Raw genomic sequence first — 18062 nt, forward strand, 5'->3', positions numbered from 1 at the left:
TTTATAAATAAATTCATTCCTTGCATGTCTCGAGAGTTTTATTAATTTGACAAAATTCTGAAGGTCATTTTTTGCACACTTGGAATTTTCTTGTCCTATTTTATGACATTAATTGCTATAATGGATTTATTTAACTTAAAAAATGTAGGAGATGCTTTTATTTACTATGTAGCGTTGGTGTCGATAAAAACTGACGACTTATTATTTGTCGCTTAGCAAGCAAAATGTAACCAACGTGTTTGCTAGGAACAAGTGCACAGTCTTGTTTTACAAAAATATACATACAAAAGACATATGCGAAACATGAAGAGTTATCAAATAGCGAAAGCTTTTGCTTGAACCAGATAGCGTAAACTAATTAAAATAATTCTTCTTTTGCCTTTATTCGTAAGCAGAATTTCACGAATCATTCCAAGCACGATAGTAAAGATTTCTTTAAATTAAAATGGTATTAAAATTTTCGTGAGATAATATTTTCTAAATATAATGTTTTAATAATGTGTAAGTATAGTTTCTTATTTTGCGTCAATAATAATAAAAAAATTGAATATCGAAATTTATAAATTTAATGGAAAAATCTCTTTTAATTCTATACATATGAAATGCACCAGTTTTACGACATTTACAACAGATTTTGTTATTCAGGCGCTCCACGCTTTTGTTAAATTGCAGATGAATTCTGTAAATAGCATTATTTAATCTATTATTCCAATTGAATTATATGATAAATTTTTTCTCCCTTTAAGTGTATTAATTATCATAGACATTTTAAACAAAAACTAGTTGTATAAAAACTGTTTTTTTAATTGTATTTTATTTTCTGTCTTTCAATTTCAGTTACGCGTATCAGTGATGACATTTTTAATCATAATTGAAACAAAAGCAATAAATTATAAGAAACTTATGCAATAAAGAAAAATAACTGAACATCATTCACAGACTTCACAGAATTCTTAGAAGATCATTCACGGAATGAAGAAATCGATTTGAATATTGAGTTTCGGAAATTTAATGTAATAACAATGTCACAACGAAAACTTTACTAAAAGCTTACAAGAAAAAAAGTGTATATACATATATATATATATCGCCAACTTGTTTTTCTCACATCTGTTTCAGACAGCAACGCATTAATTTTTAAATGTAGAAAATCGCTCAGTTTTTAATCTAGGTTTAAAAGAGAACGAAAAGTTTGTTTTATACTCTGTAAAAATTTCAAAATTTGATATCTGATACATTTTTAGGTGTTCAAGTTTTAAAATTAAAAAACGTCAAATAATAGAAAAATCCAGCGACTGCAAAAATTCGCCCACAATTCAGAAATTAAGTTAAATTTTCTTACAAGTTTCACTGAAAAGATAAAGCATCTTTTCCGTTCTATTCGACGTTGCGAACAGTAAAATTCTGATCTACTTAGTTTGTTCGTTAAGCGAAGGTTTGTGGGAAAGATCGCTCAAACATTAAATAAAAAAATCGAAATCAAATTTTGAAAAGTATTTCACCACATCGCATTATCATCGTTAACAATGTACAGGGGTGGATAAAAAAAGAAAAGAAAAACGTTACTATGGTTACTAAAAACAGACCATGCTTGTCTATCATTTTCCCACATAATAATTAAATCTATTCTTGCATTTCTTTTGGATCGACGTACGTAAATAGAATGAGTATAAAATGTGAACTCAGTATCCTATCAGGAAATGGGATAAAAATTGATGACAGAATTCCACTCACAGTGAAACATTATGAATGGAAAAAGTGAAATAAAGAAAATTTATATATCTCTCGCCACATCGTCATCAGGGGACCAGTGTAACGTCAAAAGTAAATGGATCAGCCTTTTCAGAACTGACAATAACACAAATTTACAAGTTAAAATTTAAAACTTCAATTAACTACAAATAAGTTTTTGTCTTTATCAGTCTAATCCATATAGCCAGGAATAGAAGGAGCAAAACTGCCTAATTTTTCTAGATTCCTCACATAAAATGTTTTTTAATGTTTTAATGCTGTTTTCTAACATAATAATTGTTAAAACACAGCATTAAAACATTAAAAAACATTAAGCATTAAAACAGCATTCTTTGATTAAAATAAAAAAAACTTGGTGAACAAGAATCAATTCTAAATATGTAACCAATCTAGTCAAATTAAAATCTTAGAACTGACTCTTGTTTACTATTATGTTTAATGTTTCACGTATTGTGTACTGTATTGTGTTGTTAGATAATTTTTTTTAAGATATGACTCTGTCTGCTCAACATAGTTTTTATTTTGATAAAATGCTCAAGATAATATAATTGTTTTCTTATTTTGATCAAATTATTTGTTTCTTTTAGGACTCTTGGAAAATTGGGCAGTTTTGCTCTTCCTAAACCAGCTTGTAGGAGTTAGACTGAAAAAGAAACAAACTAATTTGTAATTAATTGAACTTTTAAGTTTTAATTTGTAAATCTGTGTCACTGTCAGTTCAGAACAGGCTTATCCATTTATTTTACTCGTTACGCCAGTCCCTTGAGACGATGTGGCGAGAGATGTAAATTACATTTATTTCATTCTTCATTTTTGATTACACAGCTTTTGTACTTTTATATGCACTTGCTTACTATGAATCTCAAATCTGTTTTAAATTGTTTTTACCATACTTGTTGCGTATGAAAACAATTACATTTTAATGACTTAATTTCTTTTGAATATGCAATGAATTTAAATGTTTTATTTTATATTTTAGTTTTGAAACCAGCTGTTGCAGCTTTATGGATTAGGTTTAGAACTGTTTATTAGTCCAAAGGGGCTTTGCCCCTGAAAGACTATTGTTTTCGTTTTGAGATTTTGGTTGAATCACTCTGAATGTCCGTTTCACTTTTCAAACTGGTGATAAAACAACGGTACATAGAACATCGAATTTTGAACGACGTAATCCTCCTACGAATATGGACATGTGAAAACCAAATTTAAAATTTGTTTTACTATCGATTTCGTAAAACTTCAACGAATTTTTGAGTAACAAAATCAACGATTTAAAAGCGAGCAATGGTAACACTCTACAGGCCCTTTTTATCTCCAGCGCGCGGAACTGTGTATCGGAAATTCTAAAGATATGCTCATTTTAAAATTATTTTGCGACATTGCTGTTGAACTGAATTTTATGTTTTAAGTGCAAAGAACTTGATATTTAATAAATAGAGGTAACACACAAAACGTTAAAAAAAAAACGCTCTTTTGGACGTAATTTAAAATCTGAAACCTTTCAGACTTTTAGTCCAAAGGGATTTGAATCCCGAAAGACTATTACTTTCGTTTGGCATTTCGCGTCGGACTCCTATAAATGTCGGTTCACTTTTCAAACTGTTGCCACAAAATGTTAAGAGTCTTGCATTATATTTGAAGAAATTAAATAATGAAACATCTGCATAAATGTATGTCTATTTCTTGCATTGTGATAAAACAACGGTAACTAGAGCCATCCAATTTTGAATGACGTAATCCTACTGCGAATATGGGCATCTGAAATCTCAAATTTGAAATTTGTTTTATTATCGATTTCGCATTTTGTAAACATATTTGTAACGAATTTATGAGTAACAAATACAACGATTTTGATTCAACGATTCAACAAAAAGGCTATCACTTCTAGGGACGCGCGCGGCTACGCGGGACAATTCCAAGAAACGAGATTCTAGTAGCACTGCTAGCGGAAAGCTTCCGAGAAAGTTTCGTCTAGCTAGGCGTAACATGTCCCGGCTATGAGCAACATTTTATAACTTCCCCCAAAATGTTTCGTCTGGAGACGTGTTCCTCGTACGTTCAACCAATCAGACGAACTGCTTCTGAAGGATCACGCGTAACTTTCGATATGGCGATGGCTCACACTGTGAAGTCATGGAAATAGAGGCTGATTTAATTATTGCCGTTTTGTTGTAATATAACTGCTTGAGTCATTTTAAAAATGTTTATATACTCATTAAATATATAATCGAGGAAATTTCAGAGTTGACAATATTTTACGACGTTCTTGCAGTTCGGATTTGTTTATAAATTGTTCGTCGCCAAAAGTTCGCTAAATTTGTCTTATTTCGTGCAGATCGTGTATTATCACTGTTATATAATAGAATTTTATTTCTTAAATTTAAGTTGAATAATTTTTTAAAATCCGTTTGTATATGCGCGGCTTTTCTGCTAATTACTTATCTTTTAAACTGTTAATTGCATAATCAGTGACACATTTTAAACACCATAAAAGATGCATAAAAAATCTGATGTGTACACCACATGACTTCCTTGTACGGAATATTAAATTATACGCATTTTTTCTTCCATTTCATTTAAACTTATTGGATTGAATTAAATCTACTTCGCCGACAGCGTATAAACCACAATAGAATAAATGCATTCTTTAAAATTCACTCTAGTATTTGTTTACCATAGCGACACTCTGGCGCTAGATTCACTTAACAGTATTAATAATTATATGACAGTTAACTTATATAATAATTATATAACGGAAACTAAGTTAACTGTTATATAATCCAATAATTATATAACAGTTAACTTATATATTTCGTTCATATTATAACTCATAATGCACAAAATTTATATCATTTAAAGAATAGAATTATCTAATCGTTGCCACATGGTCTATTCAAATACTATAATAAAGCTAGAATGATGTATAAAAGAAATTAAGCAAACAAAACAAAAAAGAAACAGTTTTTCACAGACGATTGAGTATTTCTCATTCAATTAATTCAGTTCTCACTTCCCGAGAAGGCAAAAATACATAACAACTCAAAATATCTATATTAAAAATTACGAAGTAAATCTTAAACACTTATTTCCTCGAAAAAATTCCAGAAAGAATTAAGCATGATTTAATTGGCAATAATAAAAGAATTCGTTATCTTTGTTGTTGCGAAGCTAAGTTTCTCTAGATTGGCAACAAATCCACTAGTCTCCTGTTTCAAATGTAAACATCAATGGCCGCCATAAAAAAAAGGCTTAGCGGCACTTAGACAACTTTAAAATTGTTGATAATTCTAAAAATATTGCATACAGATTTACCTTAACCGGAAGATAAAAACAACATAATACAAGCATTTTTAAAGCAAAAAATGTACAATTTACAAACATATAAGAGTAAAGAAACTGAGATCACTGAGCCGGGTAACAGAGTGGATATATATATAAATATATTTATATACGTTTGGCGCGGCCGATTGCAACCAAAATACGAGGTGCACATCTACATGTTATAGCAGTCCTATATACAAAATTTCAACGTTCTGAGGCTACTCGTTTTTGAGGTAAGCGAGATACGTACGTACGTACGTACGCGTGCGTACATACGTTCGTACAGACGCCACGAAAAATTCTCGTCAGAATTAATTGTAAAGCCGTTTTATAATTTTTTTGAAGGAAAAGAGTATTTTATTCTGTCCTTACGTGCAGATATCACGCAAAAACATCGTTGAATTGCATTCGATAGCGGTCAAAATGGATATTTTCGTTGAAATATGCTGCCTGAAACTTTTCGCGATTACAATACTTCCTTTTACTTCGTACAAGGAAGTAAAAAGAAAAGCATAGTTTATGTAATAATGAGAATACTTATTGAATTTGTCTATTATTTTCATGTTATTAATGAAATACTTTTCGGATTATAAATACATTAGAAACTATACTTTTATTGTAAATGCTACATATTGAAACATTGGAAATTTATGGATTTATTATTATGGTGATGAACAACATTTGTATATACATTCATTAATATAAATCTTATTCATCATTCAGATTAGTTTTCTTATTAGGTATATTAGTGTTTTTTTTTTTTTACGTTAATACTAATATATATCAATAACTTCTAAACCATCGCATCTTTCTATCTGTATGTAAATATATGACTTATTAGATGTGTATATATGTATGTATGAATGCAAAAATGAACATTGCCAACAAGTTTATTTGAAGTTACTTCTAATTCATATAACGATCATGTAATTGGCAGCAACTGCAGTCATCAGTTCTTTGCAAATTATTATGGATATGTAATAATCAGTTGAAAAATAATTGATGAGCATTTGAGTACTAAAGAGTGTACACATTTCGTTTTTGGGTTAATTCATAATTATATCATATGCATGATCTCCGTAATATAAACATGACTAATAAATAATAAGAAATGTAACAGCTGTGTATTTATAACATTTGAATATTTAAAACAGTGCACAACTGATTATCACCTTCATGTGTGTTTACATAATGAATTGTACTTTCCAATTATGTGCACCGGGCCTACTAGTGGCCAAAGCGTCGTTGAACACTGATAGTTCTGTCTGAGGTTAGAATGCCGCGAACGGGCTGGCTACATTGGCGTTTCCTTGGTTTTTCCCCATTTATAACTGGTATACGAGCCAGTTTTAAAAAATGTTCTACAAAGGGATCCCTCCTGTTAGGTAGATATCCTTCGAGGCTTTGCCATAATCACATAAAACAAACTCATGATGTGCACCTCCTAATTTCTAGAGTTGGTATAATTTATGGGTTTTAGGTATATTACCGAGTGTTCTATGGGACAGTAAACAACTCGGACATGTTTGATTGCTCATGTATTCATATGCTTTATTTAATTTTCATTTTGCTGAATGGTATCTGCTGGCTGTGAGGATGTAAATATCAGCCATATAGATTTTTGTCATTGATGAATGTATTTTTTTCATATGTTTGTTTGTTTATATTTATGGGCAGAACAGTAATTATGAACCATAAAGTTAGTCAAGAAAATGCTTTCAACAGGTCACAAATTTTCCAGTAAGCCATCAAATTTTCATTGGAATGCAGACATCAGAAAATACACATAAGTAATGTCTGATAAATAGACTTATCCATCACATGTTTTAAACTAGTCTTAGTGTATACAGAATTCGGTTATTAATGATGTACGAATAATTAATTGCTATAACCAGAAGTGTGTTTATCTTTTACTTGAAGTGTCCGAGTGGAGATCAAAGTGATTAACTTGATAGCATTAACTTTCTATTTTCTTCCATAACTAACAATAAAGTTTGAAACGAAAAGAATGTGAGCGATACAAAACAACACGAAGAAGCAAACGTAACTTGAAAGTAAACGCCACTTTCGCCAATCTGAACGATAACTGATTTTTGTTTGGTTTTCAGCCTATTTACCAAGTGAAGATGGTAACCCGATTTCGCGGAACAGCGATTCTCAGAACTGTTCCTCCAAATATTTTGTTTCGGCAACAAATATCGTATGTGATAACAGCATTAAAAGCGAGCAATGGCAACACTCTACGGGGGGAGAAACCATTTTTTCTCCAGCGCACCGAACTGTGTATCGGAAATTCTAAAGATATGCTATTTTTAAATATTTTGCGACATTGCTATTGAACTAAATTTTATGGTTTAAGTGCAAAGAACATGATATTTAATGAATAAAGGTAACACACAAAACGTTAAAAAAAAGCCCCTTTGGACGTAATTTGAAATCTGAAACCTTTCAGATTTTTTTTTTACATTGATTTTTTCTTTCATTTTATATTTAAAACTTCCTCCACGAAGCCATATTTTCCTTTATGTAGATAGATCTTGTGTACTTTGCTGTAATCAAATAAACCATTTCAAACAGATCTCTCTGGTTAAAAAATCTACGTACTGAAATTGCATCTCATTAATAATTTTGACTGGGTTAAAAACACAGCAGAAAAAAAATTATCCGTCGTTTTTTTGTGTCGTGAAGAAAAGCTACTTCATTAACTCTGAATTTTCCGCTAAATATACTCCTATCAAATGAAGAATGCAAAATTAATAGAAACTCGCTTAATTTCTTAGGCGAGAATATGCTGTTAGGAACACCATTCTTAATTGCCTGTAATCTCCTTAAAGGTATGTCAAGAGTCATGAAGACTAGCAACAGAAAAGTTGCGAAAACTCTTTAAGATGACATAATTAAAAGAACAAGGAGAAGAACCAAAAAGATCATGCTTAACGTGAAAATCAATTTCTATTTTGCTATCAAGAATTCCCACAAGTTCTTAGCTCCTCATAAAATAAGAAAAATATAAATGACAATATCTCGAAAAGAGAAACTTCAGCTCTGATATACGTTAAAAAAATTATTTCCGAAAAGGAAGAGGACTTGCAGTGATTTTCTTGATTAGTTCCAAGGAATAGATTAATTTTGGTCGTTATAAGGTCTTCTTTAATTACGGAGGCAGGGTTGATTTTATTGGAATTCTCCTCGATTTACAGGTGAATCATCTCCTTTCGACGCTTAACAAAATTTTCCGATGGATTTAATTTAATCAGTTCAGTTCTTGTGAGTTCTAAGATCAGTCTGCCGAAGTAGGATATCTTTCCATTCACCACTAAAGTAGTCCGAGATAAATCAAAGATTTGGTATATTGTTCGGGGAAATAGTTCCTTGAATGAGTTGGTGCCTTTGATCCTCATTGATGATTGGAGCTGGACATCACAAGTGGAGTTATTTATTCGACCAGTAAATCATCCAGTTTCCACGTAGCGAGAATAAATATCAGTGACACAACAAAGAGCATTATTTCTGTCTCATTGCATCTTCTATTTTCTTACTTTATATTAGATTCAGAAATAAATATCAAATTCACTTGATATGGGTTATGGTTATTGGTTATGCAATTTATGTTATTTTCTCTCTCTCTTACATGATTTTACTTAACTTGGTTTCTTTGTTTTCTTATATCAAGCCTTAAAAATAAATTTTGATCTTCTTTTATTCAGGCCAATTTTCTTGAAATTTTGCCGATTGCGATGATAATAAAGACAAATGCTTTATAAATTTGATGCAATTTTTTTTTATTAATTTAGCGTTAAATTCTTTCACCTGCAAACATTTTTGCTAAACTATCAAAATTATTATCCCAAAATTTCAATCAGTCCTTCAGAAGATTGAATGAAAAATGATGTTCCAAATAAACATTCTTCAGAGTCTATCGTAGAATTCATGCAGTTATGTCGTTTCTATTTTCAAAACTAATCAATTCTTTCTCTATTGTAAGGCTGTTAACAATGAAAATTTTTTATAAGAATAGATAAGAATAATAAGATGATAACAGGCAAACTTTTAAAAGATAAGAGTTCGCTATTGTTAGCAGCCATACAATTTTAAGTGATGATGTTATAGTATATTAAAATCGGACAAAAAATTTAAGTGAACATTTTCTAATCTTATGACATTAGATAGATTGCAATATTCTAACATCCTGTAACTTATATATGTATAAAATGAAATAAAATTTCTGGGGGAAGAAAGCTAAGAATTACCAACGTTTCCGATTGGCTGATCTTGGCAGTCAACTCAACTCGATCAAGCCTAATTTAATTTTTGCTCTTCGCTAACTTAAGCTTCGGCGGGTTTATCAATTTTTAGGAAGGAATCAGTATGTGAAACACATGATTCTTCTCACTGTTAAAATATTTTCCTACCTCTTTATTCATATATTTTACTTAAGTTTTAGGCTTTGCCTTTTCATAAGATTTGACTATATATTGTATGATGGATTTTATCGATTCTATCAAAATTTTCATCAACTTAATTTTTGTGACCGTTATGTATTAATTGCTTAAATTAGGGAAAAAATTACGAAATTTGTTATTTTTATAAAATTTGAAAAACTAGTAATAATTAAGATTAATTAATTTTTTTTGTAATGGAAAAGATTATTTCTAGCATTGAATCAAATGGATTTCAAATGTTAATTACTTATGAGGTTCAAATTCTTTTGGTTACAGTGTCAGAAAAATGGCCCCTAAAATTAATTCGATTAAGTTTAGCCTCTTGAGAAAGAAAATTTATAATCCCTTGGCTGAAACATTTTTTAATTTTGGACTTTTGCAATTGCTATGGAATTACTACCAACTTTGATTTTTATAGCGTTTTATGTTTTTGCTGTTTATTTAATTCCATTAAATATTTTAAATGTGTGCTGTAATATTTGCTTATTTGTTATTTATATATATAATGAAAAGGATTTAGCAATGTTGATAGTGTAGAAGGTAGGTCCATACTGAATAGGAAACTGGATAACCAAGGAAGTTTAAGTAAATTGAAAGAGAATTGTAACTGTCTTAAGCTATGAAGATTTTTGAAAGATTTTTCTGACGTGTTATTGAGTCCAGGAGTTTTCAATTTACCTCCCAACAAAGCAAGATAAATTTAGGATTTCCTCGTTGAGGAGTATATTTGATGGACGGAAGTTCCAGCTAGGCCTGGTATTCCCAGTATTTTTCTTGCATCGACCCCTTTTAAAGGAATGGTTTTCTTCATCGACCCACTCATATTTTTCTCTATAATAAACAGTGCATTTTCTCTACAATACATAGTGTATAACAGGGGTTCTCATCCACGAGGGAATTCCCCCTTAGGGGGCATTTCATAGTTTCAGTGGGGTGGGCGGAACACGGTCAGACTTTTATTTAGCTGTTAAGTGTTTTAGTTTATGAAAGAAAGCGTGAGCAAAAGCCGGCCTGCGGGTCAAATGCAGCCCTTCTAATTGCTTAATCCGGCCAGTTATGAAATCTTGTGCAATGACATTTTCATTTCGTTTATACCCGATTTTGTATGCAAACTATTGAAATGAGCAGCACGAAGTGTGCATCTGTTATTATGCTATACACGCACATACACAGACGCTGTTAGCACATTTTTTAGACAACTTTGTTATGTTATGAAAAAGTATCGCTTGCTTGGAAATTTTTTAAAAAAATTGCAGTGATTTTTTTGAAAGTGTAAATTATCATCTGCTATTTGACAATTTTGTTTTCATGCAAAATGGCGCTTTTGAAAATATAACGGAGTAACCTCATTATTTCGCACTATCAGAATCACCAACTGGAACAAAAACATTTTTGCAAATACAGGTGCCTGGTAATCCTATAATTAATTCATGCAATAACAATGAAAAGGAAATCACGAACCTCACAAGTTGCATACATATTGCATTAAATTATGCAACTAACAACTTCCAAGTAAATAAATGCTTTCTTGCCCTCTCACATGGGGGTCAGAGAAAACATTGTCATAAAAAACCGCATTTGTTAAACGCATTACGAATACAAAAAAACTAATTTTATTCAAGGCTTGATACTCATCAACACTTTCCATATTTTTTGTTATTTAATTTATAAATTACATTAGGAAAAATTTAAATAAATGAATATATGGGTTTTTCAAGTTTTCAAAAGGGTGGAATGATCTTTTAGCAAAAATAAAGGGGCACATGGGGCAAAAAAGATTGGGAACCCCTGGCATGTAACATAATTATAATACAAATAATTGCACATATTTAATAACTTAAAGATTACATTTAGGCTAAGAATGTGAAAAGAAGTTTTACAAAAAAATGGCTTAGCAAATTTGTGTTTTATTATTTTTAATTTTATATAACTAAACAGGTTTGCAGAAATAAAATCACTGATTTTAAACACGCAAGTTTGGTTTTAAATAAAGCTATGGCTGCGCTTGATGTATTGATGCAATGTTTTTAATATTTGGAAGAAAACTACTTAGTTTAATTTTTAAACCATCTCATTGAAAAATATTCAACCTTTTTCTTGTTTTCTATACCAGTTTTGAGTTCTTAGTAATTTTGTTCTTTCTTGTGCTCGTGGGTTTTAATCTTTTATATTGCACTTATTGCATAAAAAATTTATATATTTAAAAATAATATTACTGATATTTAAATATATTTTGCCTCTTAAATTTATTCTAGATAATTTCTTTCTTACTATATTATAAAGCTTTATATCAATAGACAGTAGTTATCAATTCAATAGATACATTCTTTTTGTAATCAATGAGATCTTGATTACACTTATCCATTGTCTGTGAGTATTATCGGCCCCCAGTCGACCCCTAGATCATCACTGACCCCTTTAAAATACAAGGGTTGTGTATAGATTTTGATGGGAGCCCTTAAACTAGACTTTCTGCTAAACATCTTAAAAACACGCGTGAGATACTCTGTGATGAGCTACTGCAGCATATCAGGACTGCATGAATTATAAATAGTCTTTCGAAGTGTGAGATTTATGGCCAAAAACATTTCAGAAAAATATCATCAGTTGACACTGGATTCAATTTAAACATTGTACGGTAAATTCCCAAATATCATAGAAATTAAATCTCAATTTTTTTATCTCTTTTTGAAACTTTTTGGCATGAATTATCTCAGAGTCAAATTCCATGAAAATCTAATATGTATTTTTTCAAATATTATTCAATTTGCCTTTGTTTTTTAATTTTGGGTTCCACTGCATACGTGCACATTTAGAGAAATAATTAAAAAAGAAAACAAACTGATGGTAATAGGATGTCAATAAGGAAACAGTTTTTAGCCGACTATAAGGACATTTTTATCCAATTTTTTGTGATTTTCCCATACTATATTGACAAATTTTCAACCATTACCATTTCGTAAATATACGATCTTGATGATTCATATCACTATTAATGATTCAAATTCAGAATAAAATTACGAGATATTTTTATCACACAGTTATGAATTAAAATACGTAAATTACTAGGCTAAATTCAGTTTGCTACTTTGAAATAATAATGAAAGAAAATCATTTATCTTCTGAGGGCAGTTTATTCATTTTTTAACATTTAATTCATCAAGATATTTGAAATGCGAATCTTTATTCTAGAGGCATCGCAATTCGAAATATACTTACGGCATTGGAAATACTTCATCTAAGGAAGATGTTTAGCACGAATGAAACAGTGCGGTAATAATTCATGAGCGACATACACGAAAAATTTAAACCAAGTGTATTAAAAGCAACATAACATGCTATATTAAATTTCAAATATCAACTTTTATGCAGTATGGGAAAAAGAGAAAGTTTCAAAAGAAAAATTGAACTCTAATATTATTCTTTGACTTTTTAAAAACTCAAATCGACTCTTCCTACAGTTGGAATGAAATTCCTTTTTCGCGGAACAATAGAAACTAAGTGGATTGAGAAAGACAGAAAGGTTTTCACTGGAAAGTAGTTGTGGAGAAGAATGCAGAAGCATTTCCCAAGAGAAGTGTGAAGTGGATTTGGAAAAAAGAGGAAGAAGAAACTCCAGGGATCAGGATTAGATTTCGGATGGACCGATTGTGACATTCATTTGGGATTTTCGAAGAATAAATTGACTTACTAAATAAATGATGGTGTCTATTTTAACACCATCATCTCAATTTTGGAAGTATAAATTTCATTTTGAACAATTCAATCGAAACATTTCAGCAGTGGCAAACAGAAAATGAGAAAATGCCGGAGATATAGTTTTCTTTTCTTAGTAGATATAGGTGTACAGGAATTGTTTGAAATTACGAAAAATTCCAGTTTTGTGTTATAATGCTCTTCGTTGGAAATGTTTTACGTCGGCAGCAGTTTTCGTCATACGTGTATCATTCCAACACCATTTATGGTTTTTCAATGCGCTGATCAATTTGCGCAGGAAAATAGTAGGTGTTGAAATTTGAAATTTTTTTACTGTATCCGTAATTTTGAGAGTTCTGTTGTATTAAATCATCGAAATCTCGACCGCATACCTTCAAATAACTATACCTGAAATTTCATTTGGATTGGTTGAGGAGGAGAGGCTGCTAAGGGATTCATATAGAGGGAGCGGGGAAATTGTTTTATAACCACTGCATATATTTAAAATTTTTTATGCAATTTTTAACACCCGTATAAAAAAGTAAAAATACAAACGTAAAAATTAATTATAGGAAAAGCGATTATAGTTTCATAAAATTAAATAATAAGACTGAAAAAAATCATTAGCTATAGAAAATTTTAAGAAATTTAAGGAGTAGAATAAGATTTATTGCAATAAATTGTTTCAAAGAAGCTCTCGACAGGAATGAAGACTTGCCTAAAAATCCTTTTAGCAATATTTCTAAATCTATACAAGACAAGGTTCAACTTAGAGTCCGCAAAGCTATAAAGTATTAATTTAAATAATTGTAACAACTAAAAATTACAATATTTTTGATCAGTTTTATTACTAGTTATTAGTTTATTTAAGAAATTATTACCACATTTTGCATAATTAATTTTATGTTTGAAGTTTTTTATTTCACAAGGATGTTAAAAATTATGTAAAAAGTTCAGTACTTAAACCAATTTTGCTGCTTCAGCGCAAAATAACGTTTTAATTCAAATTTCACCTATAATTTTTTGCTTCCTTATCCTTCTGTCTATCTATTTATCTATCTATTACCTATCTAACTATCTATTTATCTCTGACCTATCTATCTATCTCTCTGTTTCTTTTTCTATATATATGCATACGGTCATTTTTAACAAACTTTTATTTTTAACGAAAATAATAAATACGCAATTAAAAAAAATAATTTAACTATAACAGGAGGAAAATGATGACAAAATACGAATTTTAAATAAATGTGTACTATATTACTAAATAAGAATTTTTAGTGGGAATAATATTGTTCCATTTCATTTATAAGTTTTGGAATAATAGGTCTAATATTTGAAATTGTTATCTCAAGTCTGCAAGTCTGAAATTGTAATCTCAAGTCTCGGACTCCTTTCACACAAATAAAAGGGATAAAAAATTTCAGGGCCATCGCGAACAGTTCAGAAAAAATTTTCTAATAAATCAGTCCAAATATCTAGAGAGAGTTATTCCTGCATAATTATTTCAAAACACCATCGATGGAAATATGGATCAGCTTTTCTTCTTCTATTGATCTGTTTTTATTAATCACTGACACGGATCGCTTAGCTTATCCTTATCATAACATGAAATGGTCTCTTATCCTATTATTGTCTGTATCAGGAGAAATAGAATATGCATGGACATTTTCAGATTTGATTCAGATTTTGTTCTCTTAGTGTCTGTTAAATATGTTGTAAAAAAGATTTTGTTGAATGCAAGACATTCGCTGATCACCTGAGGATTTCCAAGCCATAGTTGAATAACCCTTAGTTTAGGTAGGTTACATTTTGGGCACAATAAGGCTCAAAAGAGGTTTCCACATAACTGAATAGTAAATGCTGGCTTACGAAGACTGTATCCTGGAAGAAAATTTAGGCTTTTCGCTTTCATATTTAAAGCCTGTATTAAAAAGGATATTTCAAAGTTCTATTAAGACAATTATGTTAATAAGATCTTAATAGTTTCTACGCAATTTGCCCAGTTTACATTTTTTTTTGAAGATTTTGCTTTGCTATAAAATAATTCCTCTGCTTGAAATTTTTTTTAACTGAAACTATATTTTTGAAAGATAAGTTATCGTCTGCTGATTGACACTTTTGTGTTCTTGCAAAATGGCGGTTTTAAAGAAGTAATTTTTGAAAGGCTATATCACTGCTCTTTTCGAAGAAAATTATTTGTGTCTAGTTGTAACAAATCACCGTGAAAGCTATGGTTTTTCGATATCTAAAGCTACGATAGGTAACAAAAAATCTGATGTGTACAACCACATGACTTCCTTGTACGGAATATTAAATTATACGCACATTTCCCTGCATTTTAATTAAATTTATTTCCTCGACTTTCATTAGAGATATATTTCTCATTCAATTAATTCAGTTCTCACTTTGCGACAAGGCAAAATACATAAAAACTCAAAATATCTATATCAAAATTGAAAGATATAAAAAAACATAAAACACCAAAAATGTTGTTGTTGCTGCTTATGCTCACTTGTCTGACATATAGTCAGGACAAGCCCACTAAATTCCCCGTGGTAAAATTACGCCTGCCGTTGGCAACAGCCTTAAGCACGTAACAGGTGACAGTGCGATTTGGCTGAGTTCCGCCCCCAATTATGATGGAGAGCATCTCGGGAGACCGGTCCGAGGGTCACCTACCACTCTCCCCTTCCACAAAACCACACGAGAGGACTTTCGACTCGCCGCATATTTAGAGTGCCGCCATGCCGCGCCGACACTACATTTACAAACATCCATGCCTTCTGCGGGATTCAAACCTTGGCCTTTCGTAAAGGCAGTCAGCGACGGCAACCACTATACCGGTTGGACGGCACATTAAATACAGTTAAAACAATAAAAAAAATTTTACAATTAAAATTACAGTTTCCAAGCAAAAACAAGCAGTTCAGCCAGCGTGCAAGAAGACAGATTTTTCTGTGCACAAAACGGAAAGTTTACTTTTGGTCTCACTAGGTAAAAATGCACTGAAAGCCTAGAAACTGACTTTATTTGTTGTGCACGCTATGCTGAGTCAATATATGGGATAATTTAATAACTTAAAGGATAATTCCAGACTGGATTAAGCATCAGCAATAATAAAAAAAGACGTTATTTTTGCTGTTGCGAATCTCAGTTTCTCTAGATTGGCAACAAGTCCACTATTCTTCTAAGTTTCAAATGCAAACAAGTATGGCTACTATGGTAAAAAAATTAGGCTTAGACGCACTTAAACAACTTTCAAATTGTTGATAATTCTACAATTATAACATACAGGTTAACTAAAGGCATAAATTCCTTAACCGGAAGATAAGAACAACATATAATTCAAACATGTTTTAAAGCAAAAAATGTACAATTTGCCAACATATAAGAATACAAAAATGAGCACACGGAGCCAAAAACCAGAGTGGGTATATATATATATATATATATATATATATATAATTTATTTACTAAAGAAATATTGATTATATTATGTCCTAATATAAATTTAGTAGAAGTATCAAAAAAGAGGGAGCCCATATGTAAGAAGTTTAATTCCGAAAATTGTGTTTTAAAGTAACTGGAATGTAAATTATGAAAAAAGCGTTTTACGGGACTTGAATTTAAACCATGAATAGCAAAATTTCAAACTTTGAAAAAGAAATTAAAAATTAAAAACAAGTAATTCTCGCTATTGATTGGAAATTAGTTGACTTTTAAAAGGGAACAAACCAACTCCTGTTCAAGGAACAATAATTAATAATGCGAAGGTGCTTCGTCTTCTACTCAAGTAAGAATGATGATGCCAAACTGGCAAATTAAGTTAGGCCACAATTGTATTTCCGTGAAGTGATGGGATTTATAACCAAAGTAGAGTACCAAAGAACTCATTCTGAATGACGCATTTTCGCTAATACTAGATTCTTTATAAATTTTGAGTGAAAAGCAATTTATGTAGTAAAATTTACAAAATACTTGAGTAAATATCCCCCGACACCTTCGCTTTTATGCATGTTAATTTAAGACTTAAAATAATTGAAATAAACATGAGAAAATTAAGAAACATAACAATGCTATCTTTGCAAAAACAAATCAAATAAAAATTGAAAAATTGAAATATATATAATAAGAAAGAAAAATGTGAAATGTGCATGAAGATATAAAAGGCCAGAAAATGCATTAATTAACTTACGTTCTTTCTAGTGGGATATCGGTAAAGTGCTTTCTTCTGTGTTTTACTCAGAAGGGGTGTGTGTCCGAAATTATGTTATCGGCAGAGGGGCTACTTTGAATTATTTCAGGCGGTGAAACTTGTGAGAAGTAATTTATGGGACGTGGGAGGATCATATCCCTACTAAATTTTCTGATGTATCATCTATGGAGTTTTAGCCACTGGACTTTTAAACAGCAGATTGTGCAATCGTCGTCCTATAATGCGTTTTAGGCTGGAAAGCTGTTCAAGAGGAATGGGATAAAATACCTCTTCGGATACTACAAAAGGCTTTGTCTTGGAAATTATGATGTAGAAAGATAGTGAAGAATAAGAGTTATCAAACAGAACATTTAAAACGCAAAATTTTGAGTAAAATATTTCTGTAGAGTACAAAGAAAATCGTCTGAGTAATGTGCAAACAGCCTCTGTGGAAGTTCTATGTAAATTCTAGTAATCCGAGAGGAAAATTTATACAGCGCTTATTCTCCGCTGCCACTGAGTTAATGTTACTTTCTGCTTCAGTGAAATGCTAGACATTTTGAAATTTCTCCTTGAAACATTTTGACTGTCAGTTGCGGTTAACCATTTACTAAATAAATAATGACATTAGATTTGAATAAACAGAGCAAGAATGT

The 18062-nt window shown here is 30.8% G+C and overlaps 1 protein-coding gene across 2 annotated transcripts in view; it reads right to left on the reverse strand.

Annotated features, from left to right (window-relative positions):
* The window catches only part of LOC118184219 (adenylate cyclase type 8-like), a 411974-nt gene that overhangs the window by 84188 nt on the left and 309724 nt on the right, over window positions 1–18062 (reverse strand). The window lies entirely within an intron of this gene.

Source organism: Stegodyphus dumicola, chromosome 3 (assembly GCF_044657685.1).
Source record: "Stegodyphus dumicola isolate Sdum_Otavi_A_Nest chromosome 3, ASM4465768v1".
Taxonomy (NCBI): Eukaryota; Metazoa; Arthropoda; class Arachnida; order Araneae; family Eresidae; genus Stegodyphus; species Stegodyphus dumicola.